Source organism: Capra hircus, unplaced genomic scaffold, assembly GCF_001704415.2.
Source record: "Capra hircus breed San Clemente unplaced genomic scaffold, ASM170441v1, whole genome shotgun sequence".
In the NCBI taxonomy this organism is placed as follows: domain Eukaryota; kingdom Metazoa; phylum Chordata; class Mammalia; order Artiodactyla; family Bovidae; genus Capra; species Capra hircus.
Genome location: NW_017189553.1, coordinates 45796 through 54660, shown reverse-complemented (window position 1 = coordinate 54660; position 8865 = coordinate 45796).

The following is an 8865-nucleotide window of genomic DNA, read 5'->3' as shown; positions in this document are numbered from 1 at the left end:
ATTTTTGGTTTTCAAAGTATAATAAAAGTGCCCAAAGGAAAAGATAAAACTATACTGCTTTTTATAAAAAGAAAATGCAGCAATATAGCATGAACTGACTTTCAACTTTTTGATTTTTCTGCTGAGGGCAAGGCTTGAAGTAAGGAAGAGAAAGGGTAAAGTTGCAAGTTTTTACAAGCAGCACCAGAAACTCAGAGTTAGATGGTACCTTAGAGATAATCCAATCCAAACTCCTTGTTTTACAGATAGGAAGTGAATAAGGTCAAGAGAAAGGGAAATTCCAATCTAAGTAAGGATTCTTTGGCAGAAATGGGAAAAATACTCCCATTTTGAGCTATCTTATTTATGAGCACACAGTTCACATATGCACTTGCTTTGACTATTTGTGCCAGGAAGGGGAGACCAACATGCAGTCCTGGGATCACTCACAACCCCCAGAGAAGACAGCGGAATGACCCGGGCACACATTGAGGATATATTTCTTTCTTTCTTTTTTAAATCAAATATGCTCTTTAGTGATTAGAATTTTTCTTCAAACTAACCCTAGAGTAGTTTGAAGGCATCCCTCTTTCATATATTGGAAATAAAAACCAGGGAGCAAAAAAAAAAATTGCTCAGGAAAACAAAAGCAATTTTAACACCAAAACTGCCTACATTGGTAGTTTTGGATACCAGAGCTATGTATCTAAAAGCTATATTTCATGCATCTGATGTGATTCTGGATTTTTAAAAATTTACTGTCTCGCATACAGGGTTATCGTTACCATCTTTCTAAATTCCATATATATGCGTTAGTATACTGTATTGGTGTTTTTCTTTCTGGCTTACTTCACTCTGTATAATAGGTGCAATGAGACAACCCAGAGGGATGGTACGGGGAGGGAGGAGGGAGGGGGGTTCAGGATGGGGAACATGTGTATACCTGTGGCAGATTCATGTTGATGTATGGCAAAACCAATACAATATTATAAAGTAATTAACCTCCAATTAAAATGAATCAATTTATATTTTAAAAAAAAAGAAAAAAAAATTGACCACAGCTTTGTTCTTCTGATTCCTGATTTGGGGCCCAGTCTTAATGATGAAAGCTTGGGACAAACACATGAAAAAACGTTCAACATCACTTATTATCAGATAAATGCAAATCAAAACCACAGTGAGATACCATCTCATGCCTCTCAGAATGGCTGCTATCAAAAAGTCTACAAACAATAAATGCTGGAGAGGGTATGGAGAAAAGGGAACCCTCTTACACTGTTAGTGGGAAGGCAGACTAGTACAGCCACTATGGAGAACAGTGTGGGGATTCCTTAAAAAACTGAAAAAAGATCTGCCATATGACCCAGCAATCCCACTGCTGGGCATACACACCAGGGAAACCAGAATTGAAAGAGACATGTGTACCCCAATGTTCATCGCAGCACTGTTTACAATAGCTAGGACATGGAAGCAACCTAGATGTCCATCAGCAGACGAATGGATAAGAAAGCTGTGGCACATATACACAGTGCAATATTACTCAGCTATTAAAAAGAAGGCATTTGAATCAGTTCTAATGAGATGGATGAAACTGGAGCCTATATATACAGAGTGAAGTAAGTCAGAAAGAAAAACACCAATCCAGTATATTAATGCATATATATGGAATTTATAAAAATGGTAATGATGACTCTATATGCAAGACAGCAAAAGAGACACAGATATAAAGAACAGACTGTTGGACTCTGTGGGAGAAGGCGAGGGTGGGATGATTTGAGAGAATAGTATTGAAACATGCATGTTACCATAAGTGAAATAGATCACCAGTCCAAGCTCAATGCATGAAACAGGGCACTGGTGTACTGGGACAACCCAAAGGGATGGGATGGGGAGGGAAGTGGGAGGAGGTTCAGGATGGGGGACACATATACACCCCCGGCTGATTGATGTCAATGTATGGCAAAAACCACCACAATATTGTAAAGTAATTAGTCTCCAATAAAAATAAATTAATTAATTTTTTGAAATTGATGAAAGTCTGGAAACATCAGGAAGAAACTAAGGCTATCTAATGAGCCAATACAGACTGCTCTTTTAGATCCAATGACTGATTATCATATTAGTAGATAATACCTCTTCCCCTCATTTCCCACTTTCCATTTTCCTGTTCATTAGATGGGGATAAGAAAGGAAGTGAAACAAATCTCTGTATTTACTTAATTGTTGAGAACTCTGATACAAGTTGTGATTAGGAAAGAGGTTGAAATTAAAGGATAAAAATGAACTGTAGGACTTACCTGTAGAATTACACTTAATCCATACTTTGCCTGCTTCCCATAACCCCAGTTAATTAAGAACTGACTGCACGACACAATGTTCTTTTCTGACAGAGGGGGTTGTCGTGAGAGGGTATGGTATTCCCTCTCTATACTTGTCAGCCAAGAAAATATTTCTCTGAGGAAAACATTCAGTACAATAGAAGATAAATACTAATATAGCAGTAGGAGGATAAATCTTATTTTTAAATTATCTTCAGTGGGTGAGTTTTGGAAAATAAAGTAAGTGGCAGTGTTTACTTAGAATGACATCCACATGGGCAATTTTTCTCCAGATAGAAAATTAAAGTAGGCTTGAGGAAGCTTCATACAGAAATCTGTATTTGGGCTGTTTCAAGGTTATCTTTTTGGAGAAGTGGCTGAAAAGTGTCCAGTATCCTTTCAGAAGTGTACTAACTAGACACTAGAATGGAAGCTCTCAAGGTATCTCTCTGACCTGCCTTTATAAACAGAAACTAGAAACTAGTGTTGATTTCAATTAGCAGACCCCTTCAGCTCACAAACCCATTTCCTCGCCTCATTGGCAATTCCCTTTTGAAGGACTAGGATTTTCTAATAAACATCTCATTTGGAGTTGTTTGCCAAGGTGTGGCTAGACTTTCAAGTTTATTTTCTTAAGCCACTGCATTATTTCTCACTTCTCATACCTAAAAACTAAGTTCATAAGAAGATAAGTATTTCGAAGAACAGTCAAAGACAGTTGTGACTCCAACTCAAGGGGAAAAGTTAAATGAACTGATATATTTTAACCATCTTAAAGACATTTTGAATGAAGGTTGGAGATAATGATGTACTGGAAAATGTGCTAATAAAAGAGACAACAGAACACTGACACCTTAAAACAAAGTCAGGTATTATAGACCAGGAGAAATTAAAATTAGGGGAGAATTTTGATGATACAACTAAAATAGAAAAAGATCTTTTCTTAGCAAAGAAATAATGACAATGGTCAGTAATCACTTAAAATAGTTGAGTGCAATCAGCAATGCCTTGGGGTGCCACTGGGTGCCAGTGGTAGGCCTAAGGCTTGGGTAAGAGAAAAAGAAAGAAAGAAAGACAAAATGAGTAATACAGTAGAAAATAAAAGAAGATGAAAAAGAAAAAAGGAAATACATAAGAAGGGAATAGCTAGGAATAATTCTTCTAATATAATCCCATAGTAGCAGGGTCATAAGTTACAAGTTAAAATTTTAAATATGGACAATAAAGTAAAAACACTGTTTACAGAACTGTTGTTTATAAAAAACTTCAAACTTTATATATTCTAGTAATAAAACCCTTGCCCATGAGATGGTTATATGCTTTGTCACTGCTTTCATTCCTCTAAGAAACTATGGTTGTACACTAAAATCGTTCAAGTTAGTTTCAGAATAGTTTGGTAGCTATAAACATTTTTAAACAATTTGTCCATTGTCTGGCTTAGCGGTACTCAATACTAACATTTTTATGATTGTGAGGATGACATTCCTTATTTTTTGTTCTGAAAACTCTGAGCAGTACAGTGGATAAACCAGTTGTTTAATAAGACTATTAAATACTGTAACAGATTGTCTATATTACAAGAAAAAATCATTTACATAAAACAGATCATAGGAGTTATCTTAAAGAGTCCAAAATTAATCAGCCTGCTCCCTAAGATTCATATGCTAAAATGCATTCATTTTAGAAACCTGTATGTGGGTCAGGAAGCAACAGTTAAAACTGGACGTGGTCTATACATCTGTGTCTCTTTTTCTGTCTTGCATACAGGGTTATCATTACCATCTTTCTAAATTTCATATATATGTGTTAGTATGTTGTATTGGTGTTTTTCTTTCTGGCTTACTTCACTCTGTATAATTGGTTCCAGTTTCATCCCCCTCATTAGAACTGATTCAAATGTATTCTTTACTTTTGTCATATATTTTTCTGCATTTTATAAAGACCAGAAGTTTTTATTATGACTGTTTATATAGTAAATACTCATTTATATTTGCAAAAAAAAAAAAAACAGACCTGGAACAATTGACTGGTTCAAAATAGGGAAAGAAGTACAACAGGGCTGTGTATTGTCATCCTGATTAGTTAACATATAAGCAGAGTACATCATATGAAATGCCAGGCTGGAATAAAGATTTCTGGGAGAAATATAAACCACCTCAGATATACAGATGACACTGCTCTAACAGCAGAAAACAAACAGGAACAAAAGAGCCTCTTGATGAGGTGAAAGAAGAAAGTGTAAAAGCTGGCTTGAAACTCAACATTCAAAAAATTAAGATCATGGCATCCAGTCCCATCAGGCATGCATGTGTGTGAAGTCATTTCAGTAGTGTGCAACTCTTTGCAACCCTTTGCACTGTAGCCTGTCAGGCTCCTCTGTCCATGGGATTCTCCAGGCAAGAATACTGAAGTAGGTTGCCATGCCCTCTTCCAGGGGAATTCCCGACCCAGGGATCGAACCTGCATCTCCTGCATATCCTCCACTGCAGGTGTATTCTTTACCACTAAGCCACCAGGGAAGCCCTCCAATCCCCTCATTTCATGACAAATACAAGGGAAAAAGGTGGAGACAGTGACAGATCTTATTTTCTTGGGCTCCAAAATCACTGCAGACGGTAACTGCAGCCATGAAATTAAAAGCTTGATCCTGGGAAGAAATGCTGTGTCAAACCTAGACAGCAGAGACATCACTTTGCCGACAAAGGTCCATATAGTCAAAGCTATGGTTTTTCCAGTAGTCATGTACGGATGTGAGAGTTGGATCATAAAGAAGGCTGAGTGCTGAAAAATTGATGCTTTCAAATTGTGGTGCTGGAGAAGACTCTTGAGAGTCACTTGGATTGCAAGGAGACCAAACCAGTCCATCCTAAAGGAAACCAACCCTGAATATTCATTGGAAGGACTAATGCTGAAGCTGAAGCTCCAATACTTTGGCCACCTGATGCAAAGAGCCAACTCATTGGAAAAGACCCTGATGTTTGAAAAGATTGAAGGCAAAAGGAGAAGGGGGCAACAGAGGATGAGATGATTCGATAGCATCACCAACTCAATGGACATGAATTTGAACAAACTGGGAAATGGTAGAGGACAGAGGAGCCTGGTGTGCTAGTCTATGGGGTCACAAATAGTCAGACACAACTTAGCTACTGAACAACAACAACAAAGTAAAGCAATGGTCTCCTTCTAAACATTGATATTGGGCACAGTACATGCCATTATCATTGCTACCTCTGGTTATCACAGAGCCCTGTATCTACGACATGTAATGGAGCCATGGCATGAATTTGTGGAATTATGGAGAACCTATTGCTCTTCAGCATCATGTATTGTTGAGTGAATGAAACAAACGAAATTAATAGTCTGGTGAGGACTCTGTTACATTAGTTGCAGAGCTGTGCTATCTCCCTTAAGACAGTTTTGAAGAACTCTTAGATAACATGTCATAGGGTATATAGAGTATGCTCAACCTCTGTACAGAATTTATGGTCAAATCCTTCAAAGTTACTCCTTTCTAAAACTTTAGACATTTTTCACAAAGTAATACAGTTAAATATGTGGCTAAAAAATCAAACATCACAGTTCAGTTCAGTTCAGTTCAGTTACTCAGTCCTGTCCAACTCTTTGTGGCCCCATGGACTGCAGCATGTCAGGCCTCCCTGTCCATCACCAACTCCCGGAGTTTACCAGAACTCATGTCCATTGAGTCAGTGATGCCATTCAACCATCTCATCCTCTGTCATCCTCTTCTCCTCCTGCCTTCAATCTTTCCCAGCATCAGGGTCTTTTCAAATGAGTCAGCTCTTCACATCAGGTGGCCAAAGTACTGGAGTTTCAGCTTCAGCATCAGTCCTGCCAATGAATATTCAGGACTGATTTCCTTTAGGATGGACTGGTTGGATCTCCTTGCAGTCCAAGGGACTCTCAAGAGTCTTCTGCAACACCACAGTTCAAAAGCATCAATTCTTTGGCACTCAGCTTTCTTCACAGTCCAACTCTGACATCCATACATGACTACTGGAAAAACCATAGCCTTGACTAGATGGCCCTTTGTTGGCAAAGTAATCACAGAGGAGCTTAACTGAAGGTAAAAAGGCAATTCTCCCCTTTCCACTTTCGACATGGCTCCCCAGTGATGAACACTTTTAACTTTTAAAACGTTTAAATATTTTCTAGCATTATCTCCATATGTCTTAGGTATTATGTTTATTCTTTCTTTAAAAAATTTTTGCTGTGAGGCATGAAGGATCTTAGTTCTTTGACTAGGGATCAAACCTGCACCCTCCGCAGTGGAAGTCCCTAGGTTTATTATTTCTTAATTGATTTTCAGCATTGTCTATTGAAGTCCTGCTCTGCTAGATAAGTGAATGGTTAGTTTACATAAATCCCTGTCCAACTCTCCCTCTCCCTATGTAATGTATAGCCCTCGTCTCAGTTCTGCCACTAGTTACCTCTGAAATGAATTTCAATCTCTGGTTCCATGTTTTTTGATTCCCCACTTTGTAAGATGAAGACATTAACACTCCCATTCATTTTTTCAATGTTCCTCATCATCTCCTTTTAACCATTTCAGTTATACCTTTATTTTTACATTGTTAAGATTGATAACATTTGCACTGTGTCATGTTATCATATTTAAGTGTGCTATAATTAAACTTATTTATTGATTCCAAAAGTTGAATACCAGCAGACAGTCTTTATATGATCATAACTATAGTTTTCACTGTATAGTCAAACTGTGCTGGAATAGTAACCGCTTCTCTACAGGAATGATATTATGTTCCTGTATCATTCAATGGAGAATAATTTGAGGATCAAGTTTGAATAGATTCTTGTATTTTTATACTCTACCCGTTGCCTTGATCATATCCTCAAGTTGTTTTAAACATTCAATTATGATATCAGTGTCCCATCCCCCCCTTTTTTTGCTGCATACTGTTGGTATACCCAGGGTAGGGTGGTGGGAGCAGTTACCATGACTCAACAGTCACTGCAACAATTGTTTAGAACTTGGACTAAAAAAGGTTTTTTTAGGGAGGAGTATTTATCCTTGACATGTTTTAGAATTTCTGGTACATGATGTTAACAAAAAGCTGACTAACTTTATTCAGTTTAACTATAGTTTTCAATCCTCTATAAAATTGTATCTTCTTATTGCCTACACCCAGAGAAAATGACTCTTAATGTGCTGGCCCTTGGTACACCAATGCTAGTGACAGGTCTCCCAGAGTCCTTTTCTATCTTTTAATTTGAAATATGGGCTACTCTGTGATGAACTAGAGGGGTGGGATGGGAGAGGGGAGGGAGGCTCAAGAGGGAGGGAATATATTTATACTTATGGCTGATTAATGTTGTTGTACAGAAGAAACTAATACAACATTGTAAAGTAATTATCCTCCAATAAAAATAGAGTTTAAAAAAACTGGAGCCGATTATACAGAGTGAAGTAAGCCAGAAAGAAAAACATCAATACAGTATACTAACACATATATATGGACTTTAGAAAGATGGTAAGGATAACCCTGTATGCGAGACAGCAAACGAGACACAGATGTATAGAACGGACTTTTGGACTCTGAGGGAGAGGGAGAGGGTGGGATGATGTGGGAGAATGGCATTGAAACATGTATACTATCATGTAAGAAATGAATCACCAGTCTATGTTCGATACAGGATACAGGATGCTTGGGGCTGGTGAACGGGGATGATCCAGAGAGATGATATGGGGTGGGAGGTGGGAGGGGGTTTCATGATTGGGAACTCATGTACGCCCGTGGTGGATTCATGTCAATGTATGGCAAAACCAATACAGTATTGTAAAGTAAAATAAAGTAAAAATAAAAATTAAAAAACAAAACAAATGTGAGCTACTACACAGTGACTGTCCTAGAATTTCTCTTTCCTTACTCTTCTGATTTAGATCTATTTTTATTAAATCCTACACTTTCTTTTTCTTTACTTTCTCATTTTGCTGTAACAATCTTGTAAAGAATGTCTAAGAAAGGATGCCTAGAAGGTCAACTTTCTCAGTCTTTTCATATCTAAGAATGTCTTTGTTTTATCATCTTAGGCTCAGATGGTAAAGAATCTGCCTGCAATTCAGGAGACTCGGGTTTCATCCCTGGATCAGGAAGATCCCCTGGAGAAGGAAATGACAACCCACTCCAGTATTTTTGCCTAGGAAATCCCATGGACAGGGGAGCCTGGTAGGCTGCAGTCCATGAGGTCAGACATGACTGAGTAACTACACTTTACTTAGTTGCTATTATTGTTTGGTAGAATATTCTAGGCTCAAAGTGATTATCCCTCAGAACTTTGTAGGTATTGTTCTATTGTTCTATCATCTTCTAGCATCTGGTATTGATAAACATGATTCTTTTGCATTTGAGGGTAAACTTTTTTTTCCATTAGAAATCTGTAGGATCTTTTTATTCTTGGTCTTTTGAAATTTCATGATGGTGGTAGTTGTTTTGGAGTTATCTTCAGTTCTGTATTAGTTCAAAGAATATTTCTTGTTAACTTGGTATTTTTCTTTCAGGTCAGAGTATTTCCTCTGTTGTCCTGTGGTGAG